We start from the raw sequence: 14,581 nt of genomic DNA, 5'->3' as shown, positions 1-14,581 counted from the left end.
TAAAAACATGAATGCAAACTACTCACTAGGGGAGAACCTTTGAGGGAATCAAGGATGGAGAAAATTCTGGGGGTCCCAGTGGAAGACAAACTGAGCAATAGCATGCAATATCAAGCTGCAGCTACCAAAGCCGGCAGAATATTAGCATGCATAAAAAAGGGGATATATTCAGGAGATAAAACTATAATCCTGCCACTTTATAAAACTTTGGTTATTCCACATCTGGTGTATTCCGTCCAGTTTTGGTCACCATGTGGGAAATAATTATCAACACTGACACATGTACACCTACACAGATTGAACTGGATGGACTATTGTCTTTGCTCAACCTTACCTACCATGTAACTATGACTTGATCCAATACAAAAATCTATGGAAAGAACTAAAGTGCTCATAGAAGAGGCCCATGGACCCTTCAAGAGTTTTGTGTGGAAGAATGGGCCAAAATCACACCTGAACAATGCATGTGACTAGTTTCTCCATACATGAGGCGTCTTGAAGCTGTCATTACCAACAAAGGATTTTTTACAAAGTATTAAATACATTTCAGTTAGCATGTTCAATACGTTCCCACTGTGTCATTCCATTTTATTACACATAACTTAATCTCTGAACTTATTTGTTTTGGTCTCTCTGTATGTATGGATTGCATGATCATAAAAAAAAAAAAAAGTCCCACAATACTAAATTCATAATAAATATATATATAATACACACACACACACACATAACCACCGAAAATATATAACATTGAATGGTAAATGAATGGGTGAATTAAATAATTAATAAAAATCATGTAAAAGTCCACCAATATTATGGGTAAACCACATTAATAAAATGCATCAAAAACATGCATGCTTCAATATAAATGCATGTGCAGAAGGACGTGCTCCACTACCTCCTGGAGTTGCAATATTATATTTATACTGTTCATTTAGTAGCTAAATAAACGTAATTGTATCCAAGTGGTTATGATATATTATCTTTTCATTTTGCCCTTTCAAAGTTGGAATACTTCTGCAAGACCAGAATGTACTAGAGTAACCAATTCTTTTGTTCATTGAATCCAGTTATTCCAAGCATTTAGCCCACATTACTTTCCACTTTGTAATTGTCTGTAATGTTTGTATAGCTGCGTTTTTAAAGAAACACAGATTATACTTCATTTTATAATAAATGCAGAATGTTTTCACATTTTAATGATCTTATGCTAATCCATGTTTATGCAAATTTTTATTTATTTTTTATTTTTTGTGATTTAAGGGATCAGGAGACGGTTTGTTAAGAAGTGCTATGGCCTAACCATCGACTTACCGCTGCTTTTCAATAGGGAAAAAAAAGAAAAACTATCCCATCACATTTTTAAAGCACAGCTCTGGAACTCTGTAACAAGCAAAGCCCCAGTCACTTTAATAGAAGGGAAAACAAAGTTCCAGGAGGATGGGGAAATCTGTTGAATGACTGACAGGTCATGTGACGTGACAGGAGTGTTCTTTAGCATTATACAGAGAATGATCCATAGCACACAGCAGGCTACACACCACCCTGTGCACTACACAAATGTAACATATAAAGTTGGGGTAGTGTGAGTGTGGAGTAGTCACTAGATGTTTTATTGAAGGCACTATCCTCAGTGAAGCTACAAACTGTCACCAGGCAACAATCGTCATAATTATTAGACCTGGCATACTGCTTACTGTACTCAAACTGTTTGCATATCCTGGGCACTGACATAGACAGTGATGGTCACCCTGGGCAATATGTGTTATATACGGCCATTAGTTCACACCTGCGAAGAGCTCAGGTGGTTTACAACCATTTTCAGTGCATAAATGTGCGCTTTTTTTAAAGAGTTTTTCATGTCTTTTTTTAGGCTTTAGCCATTTTCCTTTTTCCAAATGAAAATTTAGAACAATCTTTGACTTCAGCTATTGTTCTTTTCCATTTATCTCTTAGTTTTACCTAGTATTGTGGTGTCTATTCTGCTTTGAAGCTCAGCATGTTGTCTTGCAACCCTCCAAAATCATCCCATAGGCACACATGTATATTTTCAAAATTATATACCATTTTATATTTTATAAAGGGTCTGGCAAGGCCGATTTCATCAATACATACAAAACAGTAGGTATGAAAACATAGGAGAAATATTCTATGCAGTAGCAAAATGTTTACCCTTGGATAGGAAATACATTACACTAAGGTCGGGTGTTCTGTACTACTCAAATCAGAGTACAGGCACAAGAGAGCACAGAAAGTGATCATCTTACTAGATTCCTGCCAGGATCAACAGGTAGTATTTTTTTTTTTTTTACTTCTCAAACCGATAGCAAAACCCTTCCAACTTTAAAGAAAACACTGAAGGCCTAATCAAACAAGAAAGGATAGGAAGCTTCATACTAGATAAACACAAAACCACAGAGAAACTAGATTAGCTGAGGTGTAGTGAAGGGGGATGTAAGCTTTGAGGCTCTATATTTTGGAGCTGCTGCCCCAGCAGAAGGGGGAAGTTGTAAGATTATTTGGACTACTTGCATCCTCTGGCAAAACCGACCTTTAAAAGTATGGTCTCCTATCGCTAGGATTCTGTTGATGTCCATTGCCCTAAGACTTGAAGCAGGTATGGGGAGGACTATTAGAATTATTTACTGGTTGCAAGGGTTACCCTTAACATGATCCCATGTACATAGTGCCCTGGTAGGTCTAGTGGACCAAAGTATGTTCTTACAATAATGGGTTTAAAAATTGCACATGCTCCCCCCATCACGAAGGTCAGTGTACACGAGGAGGACATGCAGCCCAACACACAGCTGCTGTTACATTACAATATTGTGAAACAAATTTTGAAAATAACTCCGTGCAGATAATGGGACAAAGTACACAAGTGGTAAAACATTGAATAAAACATTAATAATGAAAGGAGCCAAAACATACAGACTGGGAAAAGGCAACCTCAAACCTTGCTAAAAAGGAGTGGGCTAAAGCTGCTGCAGAGGGAACAGTGAATGCAGCAGTGTTTTGTGCAGACTGCAGGGTAAATGTGTGATTGTTAAAGTGGTGGGTGTGTTTGGTGTGTTTGCCAAGTTGATGTTTGCCAGAAGTACCTTTTTAAAAGAGGAGAGGGCTGGTATGGCCAATGGTATGGGTTCTAGGCGAAGTGATATGGATGAGTAAATGATATAGTAGGGGAAGGGAAAGAGTGCTGTTGGTATGTTGTGGGAGAAGAATATGTTGGTAGAGAGGTGTAGGTAGTATGTACCTGGAGGTGATGGAAGGGAATGGAATCAATTTAAGACAGAGGTGGAATGAACAGGCAATGTAGTTTGTGACCCCAGTCTTCATCTATACCCAGTACTCCTGCAGAACATGTTTTACAAGGCCCCTGAGGCCCTAAAGTTTTAAAAGCACATTGGAGTTGCTTTTCTCCATTAGATTGGATGCAATGCAGAAAAAAAATTAAATTACCATTCAGTGCAGAACAGCTCTTTTAAAATAGCTGAACGGGCAACATTCAAAATAACATGCTTGGGGGGGGATGGGCTCCAGGTATCCGCAGTGGATCGCATTTTGGAAGAGCTTGACAGGTGGTGAGGAGGGGCTACCGTACAGTCTTTTGCCCCTTCACCGCCTGATCCGTGAATATTGCACAACTGCGCCACAATACCTGCATGGGTTATATTCGGTGTAGAAAAAGGATGGCATTGTGGCCGCAGAACGTTTACAGCCCTGAGTGACTGCATGTCCATGTTCAGGTGGGTGGTCATGGGCAGCAAAACTACGGATCAACCCCCTGGTTTTGCTACTCCCTGACCGCACATGTGAACAAGCCTGAAGAAATAGATAATTCTCCTGTTTAGTCATTCACAAAAAAGTAAAATAGTCAATAAATACAGAAAACTGTGATGGTCAATTCACTAATGTTTATCGCATGCGATATTTGTGTTTTTCAATGAAACATCGTATGGGATATTTTAAGTGACAAATCACTACAGTTAATTAAATACTACATTTGCGGTAATTACCTGTGGTTTAAAAAAAAAAAAAAACATAACCGCTTTCACTCTCGTGCAGCCTCTATGTGCAAATGTAACCCTTTATTTTATACCCTATACTTTTTATAGGCTGCTGCACACGATGACGTGTTCCCATACCTTAAGATAATGTGATACATTAAATAAAGGGGAAGTTTACCTTTTGTAACATGTTACACCCATATTTAGTGTGTAACGTCACATTTTCACCTAACCCCCCCCACCCCCCCCACCCCGTTTTGACAGCTAGCAGTAGCTGTCACAATCTGAAAAAAACCTGAGCCGTGCAGGGCTCCTACCTTCCAGGCCGCGTCATTTATTTACAATGTTCTGTGAATGGGAAAGCGACAAGGTCCTGCAGGCTTTGCGCCGTGTAGTTCTCAAGGGAGTGCGGTGGTAGTTCATTGAGCTTCCTGTCACTGTGTTATTACCTGCCGTATGGGAAGTACAGCCAGACAGATACAGTCTGCAGGACTATGGCATTACACCCACGATCTGCTTATTGTGGGTACAATGCTTTACAGGTCCCTAACTGAAAAAGTCAATGAATGCCTTTTGGGTTTTCTTTTTTACCTGCAAAAAAATGTGCATTCATTTTTATTTTTTTTTTTTTTGTAAAGGTGAACTTATCCTTTAATTCTGCGCTACCTTTATAAAGATATTGATTAAGAGTTGAAAATGTATGTAAACCTGACTTAAGAAGTATAGCCAAACCTTTTTTGGCTGTACTTCTCCTCTGGTTTACAGGGGTGCAGTTAATTCTGCCACAAAGGATGGCCACATGAATCTTTTTTTTGATCAGCCTTGAAATCCCTTATCCACACAACCGAGGTGGATAGAGGAGTCCTCCCTGCTGTGTTATTGTATTCTGAGAGCGGGCATTCCTCCGCTGTCAGAATACTCTGATTAGCACTGCATCCAATTGGCTGCAGCAATTACATAGTTTGTGAGGTTGAAAAAAGACATCAGTCCATCCAGTTCAACCTATGATGTGTGTGTGTTTGCTTTTAACCGTACATTGTATACCCCTTTATGTTGTGGTCTTTAAGGTGACTCTCTAATAGTTTTTTGAAACTATCGATGCTCCCTGCTGATACGACTGCTTGTGGAAGAGAATTCCACATCCTTACTGCTCTGACAGTAAAGAACCCCCTACGTATTTTAAGGTTAAACTGTTTTTCCTCTAGTTTTAGTGAGTGGTCACGTGTCTTATTGTATTCCCTTTCTCTGAATAGTTTGTTCCTTATGCTAGGGTCATCCCCAGTACAGTATTTGTAGATATCATAACCCCTCCTCAAGCGTCTCTTCTCCAGAGAGAATAGGTTCAATGCCTGTAGTCTTTCCTCATAGCTGATGTCCTCCATTCCCCTAATTATTTTTGTTGCCCTTCTCTGGACTCACTCCAGTTCCAGGACATCCTTTCTGAGGATCGGTGCTCAGAACTGGATGGAATATTCCAGATGTGGCCGGACCAGAGTCTTGTAGAGGGAGAATAATCTCTTTATTTCTGGAGTCAGTCCCCTTTTTTATACATCCCAGTATTCTGTTGGCTTTGCTTGCAGCGGCTTAGCATTGAATGCCACTGCCAAGCCTGTTGTCCACTAGTACCCCCAGGTACTTTTCCATCTTAGATTCACCGAGAGGTTCCCCCCTAGTGAGTAGCTTGCTTTCGTGTTTCTGACCCCCAAGTGCATTACTTTACATTTTTCAACAATAAACCTCATCTGCCATGTAGTTGCCCACCCCATTATTTTGTTCAGGTCTGCTTGTAAGGTTTCCACATCCTGCATAGAAGATATTGGCATGCTTAGTTTAGTATCATCCGCAAATACCGAGATTGTGCTAGATATCCCATCCTCTAGGACATTTATGAATAAAATTAGGCAGGATTGGTCCCAGGACAGAACCTTGGGGGACCCCACTTTCCACACCCACCCAATCCGAGTACTCCCCATTTATCACCACCCTCTGGACATGCCCCTGGAGCCAGTTCTCTATCCAGGTACTCACCCTATGGTCCATACCAACGTACCTTTAGTTTGTACAGTAAGCGTTTGTGGGGAACTGTGTCAAATGCCTTTGCAAAGTCCAGATACGCCACACCCACAGGCTTACCTTTATCTAGATGGCAACTCACTTCATCGTAGAAGGTTAAAAGATTGGTCTGGCAAGAACGATTTTTCATGAATACATGGTGATTACTACTAATACCGTTTTCATTACTATAGTCTTGTATATAGTCTGTTAACATCCCCTCCAAAATTTTGCAGACTACTGATGTTAGACTGACCGGCCTATAGTTACCCGGGATATATCTCGGCCCTTTTTTAAATATTGGTACCACGGTGGCTTTTCTCCAATCAGCTGGCACCATACCCGTCTGTAGACTATCCTTAAAGATGAAGAATAATGGTCTGGCTATCACCTGGCTGAGCTCTTTAAGAACCCTTGGGTGCAAGCCATCCGGTCCCGGTGATTCATTTTATGTTAAGTTTCTCTAGTATAGTTGGAAGTTTATCCTCTGTTAGCCATGGGGGTACCTCCTTTAGGTGTATTATTTAGTTTTGCATTACATGTTGGGTTAGTGTAGCCCCCCCAATTATTTTATGAAGACTGAAGAGAAGAAATGATTTAACACTTTCGCCTTCTCTCTGTCCTCTGTGGCCAGATTCCCTCCATCATCTTTTATGGGGCCAATGTGTTCTGGCCTCGCTTTCTTACTGTTTATATACTTAAAGAATTTCTTGGGGTTCTTTTTACTCTCTTCCGCTATATGTCTCTGGTGTTCTATTTTAGCCGCCTTGATTTCACCTTTACATTTCTTATTACACTCTTTGTAATGCTTGAATGCTGCCAATGACCCCTCAGCCTTGTATTTTTTTGAAGGCCTTTTCTTTCATATTAATATGCATTTTTATTTTTTGAGTTTAGCCACCCAGGGTTTAGTTTTGCTCTTTTAAATGTATTTCCCTTTTGGGATGCACTGGCCAATCCTTTTGTTTAGTATGTTCTTGAAGCACTCCCATTTTTCCTCCGTGTTCTTTGTTCGCAGGGTTCTATCCCATTTGATATTTTCTAGCAAAGAGCGCAGTTTTGGGAAGTTGGCTCTTTTGAAATTCAGTGTCCTTATATTACCCTTGTGTTTCCTATTACTTTGATTTAATACTGAAATTAATTGACCTATGGTCACTGTTTCCTAAGTTGCCCTGTATTTCTATATCCGTGAGCAGGTCTGCATTGTTGGTAATCAGTAGGTCAAGTACCGCATTGTTTCTTGTCGGTGCGTTCACTATCTGACCCATAAAATTGTCCTGCGAAACATTTAGGAACTGCAAAGCCTTGGATGAATGTGTGGTTCCTTCTGCCGTGTCTATATCTGGATAATTAAAGTCCCCCATTATAATGATATTTCCCATCCTTGCTGCCAATCCAATCTGTGAAAGTAGGTCCGCCTCCCCCTCCTCCCTCTGGTTGGGGGGCCTATAGCATACACCCAATATTTCTTTCCCGATAGTGCCTTCCCTTTAAAGCTCTATTCATAGGGATTCTACCTCGTCCATAGCTCCATTATTAATATCTTCCCTTTTTTTTTACCTTCTCTATCGCTGCGATAAAGGGAATACCCCTGAATGGTCACCAGCCAATCATGAGAGCTGTCGAACCAAGTCTCTGTAATCCCCACACAGTCTAAGTCCTCCTCATACATCAGCAGCTCCAGCTCTCCCATCTTGTTGGCCAGGCTTCAAGCATTGGTATACAAACCTCGTAGTTTTGTCCGTTTGCATACTATATCCTCATTCGGTGTTGTTTTTAGGCTGCTCTTGTGATTTTTTTTTTTTTTTTTTTTTTTCCCCGTACCCACCTTGGATTTAGGAACTCTGAACACCCTACCGCTAATGTTACCATTTGTACCTGCTGAACCTCGCTCCCTGCTTGCTAATTCTGCAACTGTACCCCCCCCCCCCCCAATCACCTAGTTTAAAAGCCCCTCTAACTTGTTGGCCACCTTCTCACCCAGTATGGTTGCTCCCTCCCTATTTAGGTGCAATCCGTCCCTACTAAAGAGGCGGTAGCAGACTGAGAAGTCAGCCCAGTTCTCCAGGAACCCGAAACCCTCCTTACTACATCAGCTCCTCAGCCACTTGTTAACATCCCTAATCTCCCGCTGCCTCTCTGATGTAGCTCGAGGTACAGGTAGTATTTCTGAAAATATTACCTTGGAGGTCCTACTCCTCAACTTGGCTCCTAAGTCCCTGATCATTGAATGATTGAAGAATGTGTTTCCAACAAGCCGATTTAAGAGAAGTCGATCATTAGATTGACTTCTTTTAAACGGGAACAGCCATAGATATATCGAAATTCAGCTGTTCCCTGCTGAACGGCTAAATTTCGATTCATCTATGGCCAGCTTTGGAAGATCCGCTTCAGGTACACTCTTGTCATGAATTACATTGTTAGTAGGGCTGCGCATCTTCACTTACCTCACGATTTGATGCGATTAAGATTATTAGGGTCGCAATTCGATACGATTCGATTCCGCGATGCATCACGATTACTGCCCATGCCCAGCCCACTGCCCAATGGTTTTCAAAACTTTATAAAAAAAAAACAAACAATCAAGCAGTCACAAATAAAAGAATCCTTTTTATTTTCATTTGCTTAAAAGGACACTTTCCTGGACCCTGTCATGGCCTGCAAGCCCTGCATACTTTAGTGCACTTGCACTGCAAACATATAGGAAGGTCTGAAAATGCAAATAGCATAGCAGAGACAGACAACAACACTAGTATTTTACTAGAAGTAACAGTAAAATTAGTAAAAAACTGTAGTACAGTTTACTGCTTCATAAAAGAAAATATTAATATAAGCCAGGTCTACCACCATTTAAAGTACAACTAAAGGCAAAACTTTTTTGATTTTGGATAAAGTTTTGCCTATAGTTGTACTTTAAAGGCAAGCCAAGATAAAAGAAGCCAGCCAGCCAGCCAAGCTAATATTCTTGTGAAAATGGTCATCATAAATTCCCACAAAACATTATATATAAATCCTTTTATGTGAATATATGCATTGCAATAAATTCCAGGTGTACCATAACCTGTCTGCTACTAGTCAGGAAGTGCTCTGTTTTGTAGCGAACATCAAGGGTGAACCTGGCAATAGTGCACTGCTGCATAACTTCCATGTTGACCGTGATGTTTGTTTCCCTCTGCAACTGCCAGTCAACTCAAGTGAGTTGATGGCTGCTAGAGGGGAGTTACAAATATAAGCTTTAAGCTTATCAATTCACTTTTATGTCACTTACTTTACAGAAAACGTTACCTGTCCTGCAGACAGTCTCTGTCTCTACCACGATTAAACCCAACTGAAGCCAAGCCAAAGCCACCATTAGAGGAAGGAAAACCCTTGACAGAGTAAATCATCAACTGAAGCTTAAACCTTGAGTAAATCTTCATGGCATCACAAAAAAACACACAACATGATTGTCTGCATCAGAATCATGAGAACTGAAGAAAGGTTTGGCATTGGCACACTGGTACAACTCAAGGCATATAGGTTAGGTCAGGTTTGTGTGTATTTGTGATCCAGTAAAGATTTAATCAAGGTTTTACGCTTCAATGTATGATTGATTTAATCTTTCAAGGATGTCCTTTCCTGTACCGTGGCTGGCTTGCCTTCAGTTGTCTAGATACACTTTTACCTTTAGTATTTGTTTGGTTGAGGGAACCCCCTACACTTGCTATTGCTACAGAGTACAACAGACACCAGCAGACAGACATGCATTGCAATAAATTCCAGGTGTGTGCCATAACCTGTCCTCTACAGAACAGAGCACTTCTTGACTAGTAGCAAATATCAAAGGTGAACCTGGCAATAGTGCACTGCTGCATAACTTCCATGTTCACCGTGATGTTTGTTTCCCCCTCCAACTGCCAGTCAACTCAAGTGAAGTGAGTTGATGGCCGCTAGAGGGGAGTTATACAAATTTAAGCTTAAATATCAATTCACTTATGTGAATGGACCAATTTTGAAAACAAGCCATTCTCCATCTCTCCAGTGCCAGAAAAGCTGTAAAAAATATAAAATGTTCCAGGTTCACTGCGATTGTGTTTGCCCCTGCCATTGCCAGTCAACTAAACACAGTGTGTGTGTGTCGTGACTCGTGACAACTCAAAAGCTTATACGCAGCCTCAGCATCAACTCAACACACACACACACTGTGTGTGTGTGTGTTGAGTTAATGCTAGAGCTGCGTTATAAGCTCTTGAGTTGTCACGACAGTCAGTCAGTCAGTCACGTTACAGAAAGAAAACTTTACCTGCACTGCACTGAGCAGCACTCTACCATGTCGATTACATCTGTAACTGAAGCCAAGCTAGCCAACAAGCCACCATTAGAGGAAGGAAAATCCTTGAGAGAATAAATTGTAAACTGAAGCTTAATCTTGAGGAAATCCTATGGGGGTCACATTCACAAACTCACAAATATAGTACAGGGAGTGCAGAATTATTAGGCAAATGAGTATTTTTGAGGATTCATTTTATTATTGAACAACAACCATGTTCTCAATGAACCCAAAAAACTCATTAATATCAAAGCTGACTATTTTTGGAAGTAGTTTTTAGTTTGTTTTTAGTTTTAGCTATTTTAGGGGGATATCTGTGTGTGCAGGTGACTATTACTGTGCATAATTATTAGGCAACTTAGCAAAAATCAAAGATACAGTATACCCATTTCAATTATTTATTTTTACCAGTGAAACCAATATAACATCTCAACATTCACAAATATACATTTCTGACATTCAAAAACAAAACAAAAACAAATCGGTGACCAATATAGCCACCTTTCTTTGCAAGGACACTCAAAAGCCTGCCATCCATGGATTCTGTCAGTGTTTTGATCTGTTCACCATCAACATTGCGTGCAGCAGCAACCACAGCCTCCCAGACACTGTTCAGAGAGGTGTACTGTTTTCCCTCCTTGTAAATCTCACATTTGATGATGGACCACAGGTTCTCAATGGGGTTCAGATCAGGTGAACAAGGAGGCCATGTCATTAGCTTTTCTTCTTTTATACCCTTTCTTGCCAGCCACGCTGTGGAGTACTTGGGCGCGTGTGATGGAGCATTGTCCTGCATGAAAATCATGTTTTTCTTGAAGGACGCAGACTTCTTCCTGTACCACTGCTTGAAGAAGGTGTCTTCCAGAAACTGGCAGTAGGACTGGGAGTTGAGCTTGACTCCATCCTCAACCCGAAAAGGCCCCACAAGCTCATCTTTGATGATACCAGCCCAAACCAGTACTCCACCTTGCTGGCGTCTGAGTCGGACTGGAGCTCTCTGCCCTTTACCAATCCAGCCACGGCCCATCCATCTGGCCCATCAAGACTCACTCTCATTTCATCAGTCCATAAAACCTTTGAAAAATCAGTCTTGAGATATTTCTTGGCCCAGTCTTGAAGTTTCAGCTTGTGTGTCTTGTTCAGTGGTGGTCGTCTTTCAGCCTTTCTTACCTTGGCCATGTCTCTGAGTATTGCACACCTTGTGCTTTTGGGCACTCCAGTGATGTTGCAGCTCTGAAATATGGCCAAACTGGTGGCAAGTGGCATCTTGGCAGCTGCACGCTTGACTTTTCTCAGTTCATGGGCTGTTATTTTGCGCCTTGGTTTTTCCACACGCTTCTTGCGACCCTGTTGACTATTTTGAATGAAATGCTTGATTGTTCGATGATCATGCTTCAGAAGCTTTGCAATTTTAAGAGTGCTGCATCCCTCTGCAAGATATCTCACTATTTTTGACTTTTCTGAGCCTGTCAAGTCCTTCTTTTGACCCATTTTGCCCAAGGAAAGGAAGTTGCCTAATAATTATGCACACCTGATATAGGGTGTTGATGTCATTAGACCACACCCCTTCTCATTACAGAGATGCACATCACCTAATATGCTTAATTGGTAGTAGGCTTTCGAGCCTATACAGCTTGGAGTAAGACCACATGCATAAAGAGGATGATGTGGTCAAAATACTAATTTGCCTAATAATTCTGCACTCCCTGTATATTACACAAGAATCCACAATTGGTGTATTTATTTGTGATCCAATAAGATAAGATTTACTCGAGGTTAAGCTTCAAATGTACAAGTTATTTCTCTCAATGATTTTCCTTCCTATAATGCTGCACCGTGGCTGGCTTGGTGTTAGTCAGTTGTCTAGAAGAAAATACACTTTAATATTATTTATTTGGTTGAGGGTTAAATGAACCCCTGCCTACTTGCCTAGACACTTTTAGTGTGAAGCAACAGAACGGATTATGGATTGGAAATGGACACATTGGACAGGACAATCTTCAAAAACAAGCCATCAGTGCTATAAAGCTATAAAACAAGACTGGTGGTGTGACTGACTGGTGACTGGCGGCAGACTGAATTAGTAATTACTAATTCATTAAAAACATGAATTAGTAATTATTTCAGTGCTTAGCATTTGGGAACATGTAGGTTTTTCTGTAAGAACACTAGCTGATCCACATGCTCAGGTTTCAGACTGCTTCTTTTCGCTGTTATAACATCTCCTGCAGTAGAGAAAACCCGCTCTGCAGATACACTTGTACCTGGGATACACAAGTATTGCTTTGACAGCTGAGAGAGGAGGGGAAATATGACCTCATGCTCACGCCACCATTTCAAAGGGTCCTCAGTGAGAGGCAGAGGTGGGGCTTTACAATATTTTTCCATTTCGTCTTCTGCCTTGGCATAGGGGGTCTTAGGTTCTATTGCACCATCAGTGAAAGACTGCCCCAGCAAAGTCATGAGCAGCGATATTGTGGCCTTTTTTTTTGGGAGGAGAATGGCTGTCCTCAATGGGTGTTTCTTCTTCCACAGTTGCTTTTTCCCTAGGCACCTTATCCACATTTGTCCTTCTATTAGATGTAATCTGTGTGTTTGAACAAAAGATAATAGTATAAGAAGAGCTGAACTGACTAAGAGTGTGATTCATTGATGAGGTGTGGGAAACTGCACGGTAATCCATACCATACAGTTCCACTTCCCACACCGCATCAGTGAATCAGGGCATGTGATTACACAACACAATGTAGCTGAGCTTCTAGCTGTCTGGGAGGAAACATGATGAAATTATAATTACCTCCAAAGAGGCAGCCTCCTCAGTCACTCCTCTGTATATCTCCGATCTCTCCTCCTCTGTGAGAATAAAAGGCAGTCCTTTAAATCGAGGATCCAGTGCAGAGGCTGTATGAAGGATCTTCTTCTCTGCCTCACTGCTGTACCTCTTCAGGAGATCTGTTTTGATGGCATTCTTGATCTCATGGGTCATAGGTGTGTCTCCCATGGTGTCTGTCATGCTCTGGAGCAGTTGTGCATTTAGAGGGGCAATGAGAGACACTGTTGGGTTGCGCTCTTCTGACATCAGCAAGGTTGCATCCTTCATTGGCTTTAATGCACTCACAGCTTCCTCTACATTTGACACATCTGTTTCATTGAGAGTGCAGAGATCAGACTCTCCTTTTCTGACTTCTGGAGACAGCAAGGTGGCACAAACTGCAGGTTGTTGTTCTAAGAACCTCTCGACCATGTCATATGCGCTGTTCCATCTTGTTGGCACATCAGTTATTAGCTTATGATTCTTCAGGCCCAGACATTTCTGTTTCTCTTTTAGACAGTGGCTTGCTCTAGTGCTGCGATGGAAGAATGTGGATATTCGTCGCATTCTGGCGAGAAGCCTGGAGAGCGTGGCCCCTTTCACTGCCCGCTGACATGCAAGATTGAGTGTATGGGCAAAACATTTAACATGAGGAAATTTACCAACTTGAGCTGCAACTATCATGTTCGCCGCGTTGTCGGTCACAAGCACTACAGATTTATCAGACAGCTGCCATTCTTCCACGACATGAGACAGTAGCTCTGCCAGATGAGCACCTGTGTGAGACTCATAAATAGCTCTTGTTTGCAACACATGTGACAAGACCTGCCAGTCCTTAGTAACGTAATGTGCTGTTATTGTAACATAGGACTCCGTTGTGACTGAAGTCCATGAATCACGGCTAACATGGTTTCTCAAGTTCGTAGTATTCCCTAGGTATTTAATTTTTGTGTGACAGGCTCTACATACGGCCTGTGTCTTGTCCAACTCACGCTTCCCTGTGTGTTCGTAAAATTCAAAATGTGCCCAGATGTATGCTCTTAAAACGCTAGGTGCATTTTTTTTATCTCTCGATCTTTTTCTCCTTCTGCCATTACCATACTACCACGTATGTGACAGAGACGGATGACGTAAGTTGCCAAACTCTGTCAGTGTTTAAAAAAAAAAAAAAAAAAAACACTTGTAAACTAAGCCGCAACAAGTCAACCAAGCAACATCTTTCATAAAATATGACTGTCTGTCTGTCAGACTCCCTCTTATGCATGCACTGAGCCAGAGCCACTGAGACCCCCCCCCCTTACCCCACAGCTGCCTGTGACAGTGACACTGACAGAGACCCCCCCTCCCCCCACAGCTGAGCTGACAGCCTGACACACTGACAGAGACCTAGATGTTCCA

General features: G+C 41.5%; 1 protein-coding gene and 1 pseudogene across 3 annotated transcripts in view; one reads left to right on the top strand and one right to left on the bottom strand.

Moving 5' to 3' along the window:
- The window catches only part of OTULIN (OTU deubiquitinase with linear linkage specificity), a 135,376-nt gene that overhangs the window by 72,344 nt on the left and 48,451 nt on the right, over positions 1-14,581 (top strand). The window lies entirely within an intron of this gene.
- LOC309556094 (E3 SUMO-protein ligase ZBED1-like) lies at positions 12,502-13,471 on the bottom strand (annotated as a pseudogene). Its single transcript has 2 exons — positions 13,169-13,471; positions 12,502-12,958 (listed from the first exon to the last, which is right to left on the bottom strand). The product of its transcript is annotated as an E3 SUMO-protein ligase ZBED1-like (transcript).

This window comes from Pelophylax lessonae, assembly GCF_965119305.1.
Source record: "Pelophylax lessonae genome assembly, chromosome: 5".
In the NCBI taxonomy this organism is placed as follows: domain Eukaryota; kingdom Metazoa; phylum Chordata; class Amphibia; order Anura; family Ranidae; genus Pelophylax; species Pelophylax lessonae.
The sequence above is the reverse complement of the archived record's forward strand: the minus strand, read 5'-3'. Positions and strand labels throughout refer to the sequence as shown.